At 32.7% G+C, this 17474-nt stretch overlaps 1 protein-coding gene across 1 annotated transcript in view; it reads left to right on the plus strand.

The window, feature by feature from the left end:
* Nucleotides 1-17413: 17413 nt before the first annotated feature.
* Nucleotides 17414-17474, plus strand: part of LOC149422877 (aminopeptidase N) — a 34911-nt gene continuing 34850 nt past the window's right edge. Inside the window, exon 1 of the mRNA XM_089632753.1 lies at nucleotides 17414-17462. The gene's annotated coding sequence lies outside the window, so the exon portion shown is untranslated. The remainder of the gene's footprint in view (nucleotides 17463-17474) is intronic.

Here is a 17474-nt window from a genome sequence, read left to right on the forward strand (position 1 = left end):
TTTTATTAACAATATCATCATCGAAACATAACATAATGTAACAAAAATAAACCAAACATAACATAAACATAACATAACATACTTAACATAAACCGTACAGAGCTGGTAACAGTAGGTTATCACAAAATTATAAAAATAGGAACCTGTGTACAACATAAATGGGCGCTTTTCGTGATTTAACCAAAGATTTTTCTAAAATTAGTAGCGTTTTTTTTTAAACAGAACTATGAAATTGGCAATCTTATAAACAAACACAACACATGGGGGTAAACAAATGTGATTATAAAACATAAAGATTAACATAACACAAACATAACTCAAACATATCATGAACACAACATAAACATACACATAACATGAACACAACATAAACATACACATAACATGAACATAACATATCATAAACATAAACATAAACATAACATAACATAACATAACATAACATAACATAACATAACATAACATAACATAACATAACATAACATAACATAACATAACATAACATAACACAACACAACACAACACAACACAACACAACACAACACAACACAACACAACACAACACAACACAACACAACACAACACAACACAACACAACACAACACAACACAACACAACACAACACAACACAACACAACACAACACAACACAACACAACACAACACAACACAACACAACACAACACAACACAACACAACACAACACAACACAACACAACACAACACAACACAACACAACACAACACAACACAACACAACACAACACAACACAACACAACACAACACAACACAACACAACACAACACAACACAACACAACACAACACAACACAACACAACACTACACTACATTACATTACATTACATTACATTACATTACATTACATTACATTACATTACATTACATTACATTACATTACATTACATTACATTACATTACATTACATTACATAACATAACATAACATAACATAACATAACATAACATAACATAACATAACATAACATAACATAACATAACATAACATAACATAACATAACATAAACATAAACATAAACATAACATAGGGTATAACATAAACATAACTTAACAAAGCAATACAGAGCTGGTAATAATAGGTAATTACAAAATTATAAAAAATAGGAACCAATATAGGTTAAGTTTTTGGCCCGATAGATGGCAATGTGGACGAATCTAAAATAAAAAAATTCAAGTTATTTTTTTTTTCAGATTTCACTTCCCTACATAAATGGCGGTCTGTGGCAGGACAACGTCTTATATTATAAAATGTATTCCAAATGGTTGAGTTAAATTCAAACTGGTTTCTAATTTTATCTAAATAGTATAAAATAAAGCAGCTATCCGCGTCTGTCTGTTGGCGCGCTTAGGTCTTCTAAACTACGAAACGGTTTTTGATAGGGTTTTCATTATCATTTAGATAATTTTTTGCATATTATATTTATAAAAAGTAGCGAAAAGTCGATGTTTTGTAATCAAGTAGTAAAAATATATATTTTCGGGCGTTTACATTGCTGGCTAAACTTTAAATTCTAGAATCAACTATCTCATAAATTTACTCCAAACAATTCGTAACCTTGAGCAACACCGGATACACCTTAGCTGGTAATATATAAAAAATCAGCTTGCTTATGTTTGTGAAGTTGACCGATATCGGTGAAAATTACCAAGTTTGTTGTTAACAGTGCCAGGAGTGTTTTGAGGTGTTTAAATGGTAGAACAAGTCGAGGACGCCCGAGGGATACTTAACGCAATATCTCTGCATTGTAATGAGATACGGAGTCGAATTAAACTCGACGTAATGTAGTTGGAAGGTGGAAGAAGTTGGAGACGCCCGAGGAAGACATTAGCAATACCGAAGCATTGCGGGGATCCACTAGTAGGTATATAAAAACACGCGTATTCGAATGCAACGCTGTGTCAAAATTAATTAATTTAAAAGTATCGGAGATTTAAGAGTTTTTATTAAGTCTTTTTATAAGACCAGAAAAAAATAATGTATAAGGCCTATGAAAACTGCTTTAAAGTTCAAAATCTCCTACTTACGAACCAATTTTCGGTTATGATTTTATTGTTTAATGTGGCAAATTAAGTTATCTATAAAATGATCGAAAAAAAAATATTTATGCGTGAACATCCACAAAATAAAATAAAAGGCACTTTTTGGCCATGTTTTTTTCCTGCATAAATCAAAACAGGCGGATGGTGTTAAGCGGGAATTTAAACCTTATCGCCATCTACGTAAGGATTGTTACTGATAGCGGTTAAATATAAAATATTATACGACGTAGTGCATCGCCATAACATTTTTATTTATTTAGATAGTTAAATGGATTTTTTTACATTCATTTCGTCCTTTTTATGTTTTCAGTGATTTAAATTGTATAAAATCACTTTTTTATTGTTGTTACCAATTATGTACATGAAATTTAAATCTGGATTTAATATATTGAATAAATCCATTAAATGCAATCTTAGGTAATATATATATCTTTTTTTTTTTTTAAAGAAAGACAAACATTCCCGGGTTACGGATAACCTGACAATATTTGAAAATCTCCTACTACCACCACAGTAAGCTGAAAATGTTGCTTGTGTTGTGATGGAGGACTTAGCCAGCCGAAAAATGAACACACTACGCCTGGGTGGGGCCCAAACGCGATGTCAACTCGGCCACCGACCGGTCAATAATAAGGAATTCCAGTCAATTAAAAAAATATATTTGTATGACTTTCAGTTCATTTCAGACTCACACTTGATAAAATTTTTTTCAAATGTCGATTTCATCATTAAAATAATTTACAAAGTAGTCATTTTTCAAAACACGCCAAATCCTATACATCGTGTTTGTCGGTTAATAGTAAAATAAATCCTAATCGAGTTGGTGTGAATAAAAGAAGTTACATAATATATTTACTAATTACAATATACTTTTTAGATAATTTTTAAACCTCAGTGGTGACCAGTGGCGGCTCGTGACTTTTTTATGTACAAGAGTGCTATTCTTAAAACATGGCATTATTGATTTTGTGGTAATTGAAAACGATTTTTAATTTTTTTCGAAAATTAAATTTTTTGTATGAAGATTTTCAGGAAATTTCAGATTGGCCGTGCGCCGCACGGAATTCCTGAAATTCTTCATACTAAAAATCGAATTTTAGAAAAAAATTAAAAAATTGTTTTCAGCTACCACAACATCAATAATGCCATTTTTTGTAATTTTAGCACTCTTGTACACCAGAAAGTCACGTGCCGCCACTGGTAGTGACCCGTGTGCGAATATACGCAACGCAACTTCGAAAAAAAGTAATCTTAAATTATCTTAATGCACGCGGCCGGCCAACCCGTGAGGTAGCTGTTTAAGCGCTGTCAGAACGCGTTGACCAATCACAGGGCGTTTGAGAGTCTCACGGTTTTTAAATAACGATTTATTAATGAGACGTTTAATTGTAAACAATAAACAATAAACACTTATATGTTCGGAATCAGCGTTTCTTAATCTTTATGAAAATATCTTTTTTAAGTCGTAATATATTTTACTCAACTTCCTTATTATTACACTTGTTGTAGCTATTTTATCAGAACTACTTTATGTTTCTTGACACATCAGTTCCGATTTTGAAAATGACGATTAAAATATTATTTTGTTAAAATATTATATTAATATGTTTCTAGGTATGCAGGCCCGGCCCTATGCGGGCACAAGTGGAGCAGTCCGCGCCGGTTGCAATGATGTATGTTTACAACACTTTAACACCTGTCAAATGTGAATTTAAAAAACTGTTTATATTGCTAAAAAATAAATATTTTAAGAAAGTATCTATGTGTATAATACTATGACTATTTTATTAATTAAATAAAATCAAATCGGGGTTAGACTGACACAACACCGGTATATTGATTTATTTATTTATTTTTAGTGAATATAAATTTTGAATGTTGAGTAAAAGTGTATGCAGGGCCGGCCCTATGCAATTGGATCAGTTCCGGTGCCGAATTATCAAGGCGCTGATAATATCTAACACCTAGCAGTCATAACACATCACTCTTGAGACCTTTTTAAAAATAAAAACAGCGCTACACAAAAATACAAATCATCCAAATATAATTGATTACCTACCTACCTATAATTGATTACCTTCTGGTTATAACAAGCGGCCCCAAAATTTACTCGCACATCTCGTCCATCTCCCAGGGCCGGCCCTTAGTTTATGCGATAGGTACTATATGATTATATATTTTCAATATTACGTGCCCTTAAGGGCTTTTATATAAATATAGAGCAATATAGAGCTTTTATATAGAATAATCGTAATCATCATCAATCAATTTAGCTCATACAATTATACAGAACCCATATTATTGATAATATGAAGATTTTTTTTCCATATTTGTAATAAGCATTTACTTTGGGGCTCGTCATAATTTACAATAAAAGATATAAATTTGTTTTAGACCACTTTAATTTTAATTGTACTCTACCGGTTTCGGAAGTACCCTTTCTTCATCAGGAGACTATTAAAACTAATCTACGATACAAAATATTTACAGATATATACACAAAAATATAATTTAGAGTGGGAGGTAGAATATAGTTTTTGAGTGGGAGGTTAACAAATGGGGACGGGTAATTGCGGGAATTCCAGCAATAACAGAGCGGTTTACTGGAAATACATCTAGAATGGGACTAAACGATTAATTAATTTGGTTACACAAGTTAATTAGATAGTGATACAAGTAATACAGAATCAAAAATAGGTATTTTGACACCCTGGGCCCTAATTCAAAAACTCTACCCTAAAAATGTTTGACTTTCATCCCCTATAGGAAACTAATACCTAAATACGTCCCTTTTTATTTTATAAATAATAGCGGATTTTTTTTGCTTTCTGCAACGCTAACACCTAAGCCAAATTCGAATTGAATAGATTCGACATTTATTTCCTACATTGACTGCTTAATTTTTTATTTATGTCATCCAATTTCAGAAAAATGAATGTATATGTGCCACCGAAGAATGCATTGTCATGAGTTTCAACTCGATTGGATGTCGGGAAGTGGATTAATTGTCGCCTCCAAGATTCCACTTCATTAATTTAGTCAAGAAAACAAAATCTAAATTCAAAAAGATGTAACTAAAAATAAATTGAACCGTGAATCACACAAGTCCAGGTAGTTTTTGTACATCAGGGTGACAACAACATAAATTTGAATTTCACTGTATGAAGCGTAAGTAAAGAGGATGTACCGTATCCACAAATTGATGTAACCTTCAAATGTACATATCTACCTTGAGAATATGAGCTATTTGTTTGAGATGAGAAGTCAGCAGTGAGCAGTGAACAGCGTGTATACACGTAAGTACACGCACATCCCATAACGTATCTCTACACGTAGATGTGTGGTATATGGAATTAAGCAGGTTGTCCAGGCATAAACGTAACAGCAAAGTGATTGTTTCAATTGCTTTCATGGCTAATTTGAAATGGCGCGAGATATTGTGTCATTTTGTGTAATAGATACCCACTGCAGAGTGGACTAGAAAATTAAAAATTTAGAAAAGCATTATTTTCATAATGACTGTACAGTTTAGGATTTTTGTAAACGTGCCGTGAAAAGGCGTCCCCGATGAGAGAAAGTCAAAAAGAAAATTTCTGTTTCAAAAACTTTTACACATTTCTCCGACCAATTTTCCGTCAATTTTTTCCCACTCTTTTATTTTTTCCCTAAAAAGATGTGTTCGGTTTTTATTAAATATTTACCGATTTTTTAAATTTTTCTGATTTTTTTTTGCAGAAAAATAAATATTTCCCCAACATGGAAAATTTCCAAACTTCATAATATCAAAAAGATAAATTTCTCACAGAAGAATGTTTTTTCAGAAAAATAAAGATATCAAAGCAATTCACAAAAAAGATTCTTTTGATACTCAAACATTTTGTTCACAGATCTACGTACTGGTTATTTATTTGCCTGCAAATTATTATTTTTAATTCTCAAAGAAAATACCAAATATATTCATACAATGTTGTTGAAATTTCGATCGATTCATTATTAACTTTGACCCCAATCAACAACTGAAAAATGACTACTGAGTTGTAATTATTTTAAAAGACAAACCAATATCAAGTGTAATTTTGCTCCACCCATTATACAATGTGTTCTGGGTCTAGGTTACCACGTGGTGCGTTTCTGCATAAATACAATAACACCCCATCAATTTATTCTTGTCTTATCCTTAATTAATGACAATCACAAAGATAAATGCTTCCCGGGAAAAACAACTGTGATAATTTACATTCGTAGATGTAATTCTATTAAAAAACCAAATAAAAAATACCTGGAAGAAAACAAATTAATCTCGGACAAACAATATGAATTTAGAGAAAAAAGAAGCACAAAAGAAGCTTTGGCAAGTACAATAGATTATATACATAGCAACTTAGATCAAGGGTTTAAATGCATAGCGATATACTCGTATCTAGATTTGGCTAAAGCCTTTGATTCAATCTGCCACAAAACACTTTTTAAAAAATTAGAAAATATGGGTATCAAAGACAAAGAACTCCAACTATTGAAAAGTTACATGAGCGAAACAAAAATTGAGTAAAATAAAAATAAATTCAAACACAAAATAAAAAATGTATTAAAGAACAAAAAGACAATATTACCAAAATTCTATAACATAAAAGAATAAAACATATACACGCAACACAAAAAAAATATAAAACACGCAACACGCACAAACACATAAATCATTATAAATGCCGATTTTCATTCTCTTTTAATATTTTTCTTTTAGTGTGATAATTATATTTTAATTTTTAATCTTTATTTTTAGTTTAAATTTATCTTTATTTTAATGTTGTTTTTCTTTTTATTTTTAAATGTATAAATCCTTATATTATAAAATGGGGGCCTCAGCACGGGTAAACAACCCAGTGAGGCCAACATTACTGAATTAAAATATGAAATATTGTAAAATAATGTATCAACAATAAAAAAAGTAATTTTGATAATTTATTATTTGCAAGCACTCAAAAATACGTATTTGGTATTATACTAATGCAAGAAATACAATATATTCTTTAAATTCTATACGGGTAGTTAATAAATTGTATATGGGTAGTTAATAAATTTTATACGGGTAGTTAATAAATTCTATATGGGTAGTTAATAAAATCAATACGGATAGTTAATAATTTCTATACGGGTAGTTAATAAATTCTATACAGATAGTTAATAAATTCTATACTGGTAGTTAATAAATTTTATACGGGTAGTTAATAAAATGTATAAGATTTCTTTTAAAAACGTTCTTGAAGTTAATTACATATATGAAACAAGAATTTTAGCAAAACCTTCGAAAATACCTTCACTGGTTTTCAAACTGCATCTATTTTTAGTCATTTTGATATATTTTACACAATTTTAAGAATAAATTTTGAAGATTTTAGTGATTATACATTCTCCTAACTATTTGTGTAGAATTTAGAAATAAATGTGTTGTATTGGTTGAGCTAGCAGACTACAGAGTGATGTTTAGGGCAAATTTTTCGTGTTGAATACAGCTGAACCTTAATTAATACTCGTTGTTGGTGACCATTTTTTAAATTTTAGTAACCAATATATTGAATTCATGGCATCAAATGCTTTTATTCAACTTTTATTTTATTTTATCATCCATATATTTATATATTAATTACTCTGAGGGTCGGTATTTCAGTTGCTTCTAAAGCTTGCTTGATAGTTTAAGATTCTCAGGAAACCTACCCGATAGCGACTTTAATAACGTAAATATCTCTCAAGCCCAGCTTAAAAAGCAACTGAAAGACACGTTTATTAGTACGTATCTTATCTTGCTTATTTTTTTGATTTTTTTTTAAATTTTCTAATCATTTTTATCGATGATAAAGAATTGAAAAGTGACATAGTTTTTCAATGAGCGTGTAATTTTTTATTTAATCAGGATTGAGCCATCTGTTGTTAGAAATGTAAAGTGTTGTGATAAGATTTTCCGGTACCGTAAAAAGACCAATTTTTATCTACTTTGAAATATGATGAACTTACTACAAACTTTCCAAGGATTTGCTGTCATGAAATTAGTTTTTTTTATATTTTCATAGATTTCTTAATTCATTTTCCATTGCTTTTACAATAAAATGGAAAAAATTTGACAGTTTTTCGTGAACATAGTTCGTAGAATTCTCACCAGGTGGCTTTGTGGAAAGAGTTTTATAAAATTGGTTCCTTTTGAAATATTATCTTTCAACATCCGTGAATTTCACTAACCAAGGGCTGGGTTATATTGCTTGACAATTATTATTGTCAAATGTTGTTTGGAAAGAAAGGGAAAAAGGTCATCGAAAGCCTGTACATTTAATTTCCAATTTTTTTTTTGACTGCCACTGTTCGTTTTTGTATATTTTTTGTAAGTACCGCTGAGTTTCTTGTATTCTCAACCGTCCAGTGACACTATGGCATCTCCAATTGGGAATGTTATAAGGCAGTATGTAGTGGGAAGAGAAAGGAAATGGGGAAGAAGGAAATGGAGAAGTACCTGGCGTTTCAAATCAAACACAGCCAACTTATATTAATTTCTATTCATATAATTTTTTATTATTATTTTTAACCAAAACTATATTATTATCTACAAATACTTATATACGGGAATAACATATATATTTTGGTATAAACCACCTCACCGAGGTAGAAGAAATTTATTGAAAGTTAATATCATAAAATATGAGTAAGTATATTATTACAAATATCCCTACTATAATAATAATAATAATATTAGTCATAATAGACCCGATATAGTTTTACATGAAAAATTTAAAAAAAATAACGTATATCATTGATGTCACTATTCCAAATTCCTGTAATATTCAAAAATCTGTTAATGAAAAAATTAGAAAATACACAGATCTAGGAAATGAGATAAAAATAATTTGGCATTCTCAAACTATAAAAATATTACCATTCGTTTTTCGGCTACTGGCATTATACCTAGCTCTCTCATTCAAAATTTAGGCGTATTAGATCTATCAAAAAAATTATATATAAAGATGCAAAAGTCGGTCATTTTGAATACATGTAGGATAACGAAAGATTTTTTTAAATTTTTATGTTGAGGGATCAGTAGGATTTATAGGCCCTGTTAGGAGTTCTACCGAGCCGAACCCTCTGATATGAAAATATCTGGAGTCCTTGCATTATTTTCCCATTTGATCTCTGGTGAGTTGACGTGTTGTTCTTGTATTGTTTTGTATTTATTTTGATTATATGTATAATGCACTTGCATAATGTTGATTGACTAGATGATCATTTGTGGAAAAGTGTGTGGAAGGGTTTAGTTTTTCCTATGTGAAAGATTTAACCCGGACATAAAATCGGAAGTTTAAAAAATGATTTACTGTCTTCTTTTCTTAGTAACATAGAGAAAATGATATCCTCACTGGAATCTCCCGTGCTGAGGATTTCATTTACATGTTATAATTTAATTATAAGAAATTAATATTACAACAAAGTAACACATGAATTTAATTAATATGTATTAAAATGTATATTTAATTATATTTCTTTTATGATGTTTTATTTTAAATCATTAATTGTGAAATAACACAAATTAATCAAATATATTTTTTTTTAATAACTTAAAAAGTAAAACCTCTAAGTGTAATATTTATTTATTGAAGACAATATTAGCGATTTTTAAACGAAGATTTGAAAGAGAAAACTCATAGAACTTGAACCCAGGATCTTCGCCTCTGCCAGAGTGCTGCTTAAAATATAAATGAGATATATTTATCCAAGACACCATCTAGGTTGCATTTAGTTCGTGAAGAATCTTATGATCATTCATAAAGATAGCAGCCAATAAAAATGTGCGGTGAGAAAATTAAGATAATTTTGGTAGTTCTTATTCGAAGTTTGATACCGTTAAATACGACTAAAGGAAATAGGAACTCATTAGCTCAGGTAGTAGATCAGCGCCCCGGCAAGGTGAATGTCCTGGGTTCAAGTCCTGAATTATATGTTTCAAATTTTCGTTTAAAAATTGCTGATATGTTCTTCAATAATTAAATAAAAATTACTAGCGCACGCTGATATTTGAACTCGCGATTATTAGCCAAGGTTCATTACGACACCGCCATTTATTTAAATACCTACAAACCAACATCATTATCCTCAGACCTTCCTTATAATCAAAATCCACAGGTCGCCGCTGAAACAACACTAATTTGTGTGGTGGGGAAAGAAAATCCTGGTTTATTTCGTTTATTTCACTCCCCCGTTTATTTCACTCCCCCGTTTATTTCACTCCCCCGTTTATTTCATTCCCCCGTTCATTTCACTCCCCCGTTTATTTCACTCCTCCGTTTATTTCACTCCCCCGTTTATTTCACTCCCCCGTTCATTTCACTCCCCCGTTTATTTCACTCCCCCGTTTATGACACTGCCCCGTTTATTTCACTCCCCCGTTTATGACACTCTCCCGTTTATTTCACTCCCCCGTTTATTTCACTCCCCCGTTTATTTCACTCCTCCGTTTATTTCACTCCCCCGTTTATTTCACTCCCCCGTTTATGACACTCCCCCGTTTATTTCACTCCCCCGTTTATTTCACTCCCCGTTTATTACATTCTCCCGTTTATTTCACTTCCCCGTTTTTTTCACACCTCCGTTTATTTCACTCTCCCGTTCATTTCACTCCCTCGTTTATTACACTCTCCCGTTCATTTCACTCCCCCGTTTATTACACTCTCCCGTTTATTTCACTCCCCCGTTTATTTCACACCTCCGTTTATTTCACTCTCCCGTTTATTTCACTCGCCCGTTTATTACACTCTCCCGTTTATATCACTCTCCCGTTTATTTCACTCCCCCGTTTATTACACTCCCCCGTTTATTACACTCTCACGTTTATTTCACTCCCCCGTTTATTACACTCTCCTGTTTATTTCACTTCCCCGTTTTTTTCACACCTCCGTTTATTTCACTCTCCCGTTCATTTCACTTCCTCGTTTATTACACTATCCCGTTCATTTCACTCCCCCGTTTATTACACTCTCCCGTTTATTTCACTCCCCCGTTTATTACACTCTCCCGTTTATGTCACTCCCCCGTTTATTTCACACCTCCGTTTATTTCACTCTCCCGTTTATTTCACTCCCCCGTTTATTACACTCTCCCGTTTATTTCACTCTCCCGTTTATTTCACTCCCCCGTTTATTTCACAACTTCGTTTATTTCATTCTCCCGTTCATTTCACTCCCCCGTTTATTACACTCTCCCGTTTATTTCACTCCCCCGTTTATTACACTCTCCCGTTTATTTCACTCCCCCGTTTATTTCACACCTACTTTTATTTCACTCTCCCGTTCATTTCACTCCCCCGTTTATTTCATCACCCCACAGATACGGCTGTAAAAACACCCTGGATCATTGTGTATGGAGAAGAGCTACTAATATTGAATATTGCTAATTTATTAAGAATCTCTTCAAATTGTTCGTAATCCAGTTAAAAACGGAATTCCAGGCCTTTAACAAATAAAATGTTAGGTTTGCTGTTCAACTTTTAATTAAAGAGGAATACATTATCACGATATCGGAAGACATGTTCATAAAAATCATTACATTTTCTCATATCGTGCGGGGAAAATTTTGTTAAAAAAATCAATTTCGTGATAAAATATTAGTAATTCAGAATATATCGAGAACACGTGTTCTTTTCAATATCAGTAAGTCAGTATCAATATCAGTATTTGGATAAACAAGTGTTCCACCGTCCTCATCAAAAAATCGCTTTTAACTGATACTTTTTTAGGAAGTATGTCAATTCATTCGGCAAAGGCCTGCCGTCCCATTTTTTAACAGAAATATGTACAATTTGATCAGATTTTTAATAAATGAATAGTTGCAAGATGAAATTGTTAATTCTGAATTTGAAATATGACGTTTAATAACTAGGTCTCAATGGTCGAGTGGTTGAGAGGCCTGTCCCGGTAACACAAGAGATCCTGGGTTCAATTCCTAGTTGTGACCGTTATCTTTTAATTTTCTATTTATGGTTCTGTTTTATGTTTCGTTTAGATTTATTTATATTATCTTCTTCTTTAATGATAAATTAACAATATTTCACATCAGTAAGTTTTCTCAATGCGTCATTATATATCATCAAGACAATGCAGGTGCAAGAACGCGTGTTCCTATATATTATTAAGGCAATGTAGATGCATGAACACGTATTCCTATATATTATTAAGGCAATGCAGGTTCATGAACACGAGTTTCTATATATTATAAAAGAAATGCAGATGCATGAACACGTGTTTCTTTATATTATCGAGGCAATGCGTGCATGAACACGTGTTCCTATATATTATCAAGACAATGCAGGTGCATGAACACGTGTTCCTTTATATTATCGAGGCAATGCGTGCATGAACACGTGTTCCTATATATCATCAGGGCAATGCAGGTGTATGAACACATTTTTATTTATTTTTTAAAAGTAAGACAAACATTCCCGGGTTACGAATAACCTGACAATATTTGAAAATCTCCCACTACCACCACAGTAAGCGGAAAATGTTGCTTGTGTTGTGATGGAGGACTTAGCCGGCCGAGGAATTGAACACACTACGCCTGGGTGAGACCCAAGCGCGATGTCAACTCGGCCACCGACCGGTCAATCAACAATCCGTTACGAATAACTAGTGGACCACGCAAAGCTTCGCTATTACCAAAGATATTGGAAGAACAATATCTTTGGCTATTACTAATGTCTTTCTCGGCCGTCTCCTACTTCTTCCACCATTCAGTACTATATAATTCGACTCCGTATCTCATTCCGGTGCTGAGATATAGCGTTAAGTATTCCTCGAGCGTTCACGCTTCTTCTACCATTCAGACCACACTCTAAAAACTCCTGGCACTAATAAGAACAAACTTTGACATTTTCAGCGATATCGCTCGACTATCTTTCATGTTTTGAGAGCACAAATAACGAAGATTTTTTTGATATATAAACCCTACGGAATAAATTCTCTAAATGACAGTGAAAGCAATATCAAAATCTAATGTCTAGTTTAGAAGTTTAGAAGAACTAATCGCCCAAACAGACGGACGTGGATAATTATTATTTAGAGATTTTTAATGAATGTACAATACTCATTTTTCTCCGTGTAGTTTGTGTTATGATCATCATCTAAAAAAGTTACATAATCAGAGAATATATAACCTTATATAAAAAGCATTCTTGGTGGTTGCCACTTTGAACCTGGCTACCAATTTCTTCGTCGGTGTCACAGTTGGCATCCATTCATTGGACCATTGGACTCAAATTATTTAAAAGGATACTGTACAACAGGCTGTGTGAGGGTTGTCGACTGTAATATCATAATTTTATTTTAATTTGTCTTCTTCTTCTTTCTGTTCCTCATTGCTGGGGAAGATGACCTCCTCTCCCTGGTGGCCAAGGCTCCTCCACTCGCGGTTCTTCGCTGCGTGGAGTGCCAAGAACACTGACGTCCGGACGCCAGTGATGATTGGTCACTCTAGCGATTTGGTGACCTTCCTCTACTTCTCCTGCCAAACACAGTGATAAGTTTCTCCATGTTGGATTCTCACTTTGGCAAGCAACGTTTTCTAAGTATCAAGTACGTTACAGATAGACAATTGAAAGTTTATTGTGGATGTTTAACTCTTTCGGAAATCCCGGACCTTTGTCAGCACCGTAATCCCGGTGCTGCGCTTATCTTAATCCGGGGATTCCAGGATTTTTATTTGTTTCAAGTTATTTTTTTAAGAAACAGCCTTATAAATGTAACTTTAAATGTATTTATAAATGTAATTTCCCTACTTTTGTAGGGAAAGTTTTATTGAATCCTGAATAACATTCAATATCTAAAAAGAAAACAGTAAACATTCAATATCTAAAGTCTATATCCGGCGTCAATAGTTTCTAACATCTATGTTATCTAAATGTTTTTTAGGATGTAGTAGAAACCCCAGTTTCAGGCAATAGTTTCTAACATCTTCTTAGAACAATATCAGTAACTTTATATTTCTATATTAACGATCTCAGACATTCAATAGTCAAAATCAACGTTCTTTAAATTAGCTCCACACAGGAGGACATGATGGAAATTATTTCCCTAAGGGCCTATGTCATCTTTGGGAGTGTGTCCAGGAGTGACGGGCGTATTAATCCATCCCTCGTAACTGCACTGCAAGGCGATGGGTCGTCTCCCTTAAGTCTTCAGTCTCTCTCAGCAGGTGGGCAGAATCATCCGCCGCCCATCGCCATGTAGACAAACCTTACCCCATCAACCCGGACAAGCCTGGACAAGCCCCGGACAGCCCGGGGCAACGGTATCCATACCTGCCTCTCAAATTGTTCCCACTGCACAGCATCACCAAATATAATATTAGCTTCTTTTTTTACTATAGCGACTGTTTAAACATTTTCACAGCTCATTTTATATATTATTTTACAAGAAATAATTATTCGCCTGAAACACTCATCCACATTGAAAAATCTCCTGATAAAAGATACATGACGCCAACGGGACTCGAACCCGGGTCCCTTCGTAATTCGTTGTCTAAAAATGTAACAAGCAGTAATTGTTGAATGAAACACTAGTATATATTGAATTATTTCGCGGATAAGAGATAAGCCGCCATAGCTCAGTGGTCAGAGCTGTCGACCGGAAATCGAAGGGACACGGGTTCGAGTCCCGTTGGCGTCATGTATCTTTTATCAGCAGATTTTTCAATGTGGATGAGTGTTTCAGGCGATTGTTACCCTTTGTGCTATGCATAAAAAATCTTGTCTTAAACATTAGTTTACCAAAAAAATAATAATTCATTTTATATAATTCGATTTAAAAATTCTCATATAATATCTAATTTGCCAGCCCTAATCTAGGACTGTGCGTCAATGGTGTGTTTTGTTTATCGTGGCAATACTAGCGTCATGTATTCCCTTCTCCCACCCCCTTCCCATCTCCCCACAATATCCTTACAGAACTCTATAGAATAACACAGAAGATGCCCCCTCCGCGGGACCTAATGGAATGATTGGCCAATTTTCATACTCTTTTAATGGATCAAGTCCTCATCGGTTGTGATTTCGTACATTGGCTTGCGTACAGGAATCACAAAAGTAACGTTCAACTAAAAGATATTACATACAGGTGTACCAGCAACAAAAATGTAGAATTCAAAGTTTCTTTTTTTTTTCAATAATAAACAAACAAATAAAAATCCATCACACGATGTCATCTGGTACAGCCTAGAAGGTCACGTGATACGCTTCCGTCTCGTTCCAGTAACACTGTACAGAAGAGACAGAGCGCGTTTCATGTAATCCGTTGCGACGTGTAACAGTGTGATCTGTAGACCACGGGGCTTTACGTGCAAACACGATAACATACATTAAACATCATACATACTCCAATGGCAAGCAATCCATTGGTTACGAGGGGGGCAACATATATAATTGCCTTCCAGACTAAATTAAAAATTATAAAAGTGTAAGTACATTTAAAAATAAATTATTCACTTTTATGCTCAATCAACAAAACTCTGAAAGTGAATAATATTGTTATATAATGTATTTATGTGTAATGTATTAGTTATTTCTAGTAAAATAAATGAAAATGTAATTTTCTTTCATCTAGATAAAAAATTTAAAAAATAATAAATCTCGAATACTTTGTTCACATTGAGTTCGCATTTTAAGTCGCAAATTTTAAGTTTTCTAATGATTAATATTTCATATTATTGAAATTTTGTTTATAATGTATGTTAATTAATCTATGAAAAATAAATATAAAAAATTTTTTGCCATCCTATTTTTTAATAATAATTTAAACATTTGAATTCGCGGTGCCAGGACCGGGATCCTGGGATTGAAAAATGATAGCAGCTTAAGCCCAGTTATGAAAAAACTTCCTGGGATTGAAAGCTGTAGTTCCGACCAATATTTATAAATCAAAAGGAAAAGTCATCGGGATATGTAAACATATGAATTTAAAAAGTTATTTTTTTTTAAATTAGGATAACAGCAGTATATATAATTTATTTATCTTTTATTTAAACGCCCTAACAGCTTTTACATGCAATGCAGTACATCTTTGTTTTAAATGACATAATAAAAGTAGATACATAAGAGTTAACATAAAACATTAACAAGTAACATAAAAATAAGTCGTCTGCCAATGTCTTCCAGTTCAATATAATAAAAATACATATGAATTAATATAAAATATTAACAAGTATCATAAAAATAAATCATCTGCGAATATCCTCTTGTTTAACAAAAACAATATTAAAAATTTATGAAATTGTTGTTAACACTCATTAATAAAATATGTAGAAATAAATACGGCGTTCGTTAGCTAAGTTCAACTTATTGTCAAATATATCAATATCGTTTGAATATTTGTTCCCACGACTATGTAAACGTTGGATTGGAGAATGCCAACTAAAGTTGGTAAAAGATGGATGCATAAAATTTTAATGTTTGTCTAGTTTTTCTTATACTAACGATTGGTTTTCTTAGAAGGTTTTGCTGGTTAGTTTAGTTATTTACATTTCTTATTTCTAATGTTATGATATTTTTTATCTAATTCTACTATTACTTGTGAATAATGGTTCAATTCCTGATTAAATAAGAATTTAAAAGTACAAAAAATATTAACATTATAATATTTCCTAACGCTAAAATACCCGTGTGGAAGCCTGTTTAAAAAAATAGGCAGCATACAAACATACATACATCCATTATTATTTTTTTTTTTTTTTTTTTTTTTACATGTATTATTATTACATTAAGAGAAAATAGCACACAACATTAGGGACATTCATGTATTCGTTAGTTTAATTATTGACAACCTTTACAGGATCTTTTACATATATATTAATATGTCTGTCACTTTTGGACACCCTGATGTCTAGATTCCTATCCAACCCTCATACCTTTTACCTTCCCAGAACTTCCTCACCTCCATTTCCTTAAAGAATGCTCTTTAAACAGCATCCCAAAAGATGACATAGGCCCTGTGGGAATTTATTTTCCTCAGGGCCTCATGTGTGGTGTTACTCTAGAATTAAATAAATCAAAAATTTCTGCATTGAAATAAATCCCAACTGCTAGTACCTGTTACGTGGTGGAATCCGAAAGCTTATCAATGCAAGCAAATCTGGACCATCAAATGCATCAATTAGAATTTTATATAGAAATATTAAATCAGCGAAAATTCTGACAAAAGTATAAATATTATAAAATTATTTCAGTATCGTGAACAAGACTTTCGGCTCCCTGTGTAGTGATATAGCAAGTATAATGATGTAGGGTCCATCGAGCAGATTATTGCGACGGCCGCTGTTCTCAATAGGTCGCCAACTGCCGAACGCTGCTGTCTCTCCTCACCAGGTATTGTTCCCT

This window comes from Hesperophylax consimilis, chromosome 6 (assembly GCF_061612785.1).
Source record: "Hesperophylax consimilis isolate HC1 chromosome 6, BYU_Hcon_1.0, whole genome shotgun sequence".
Lineage (NCBI taxonomy): Eukaryota > Metazoa > Arthropoda > Insecta > Trichoptera > Limnephilidae > Hesperophylax > Hesperophylax consimilis.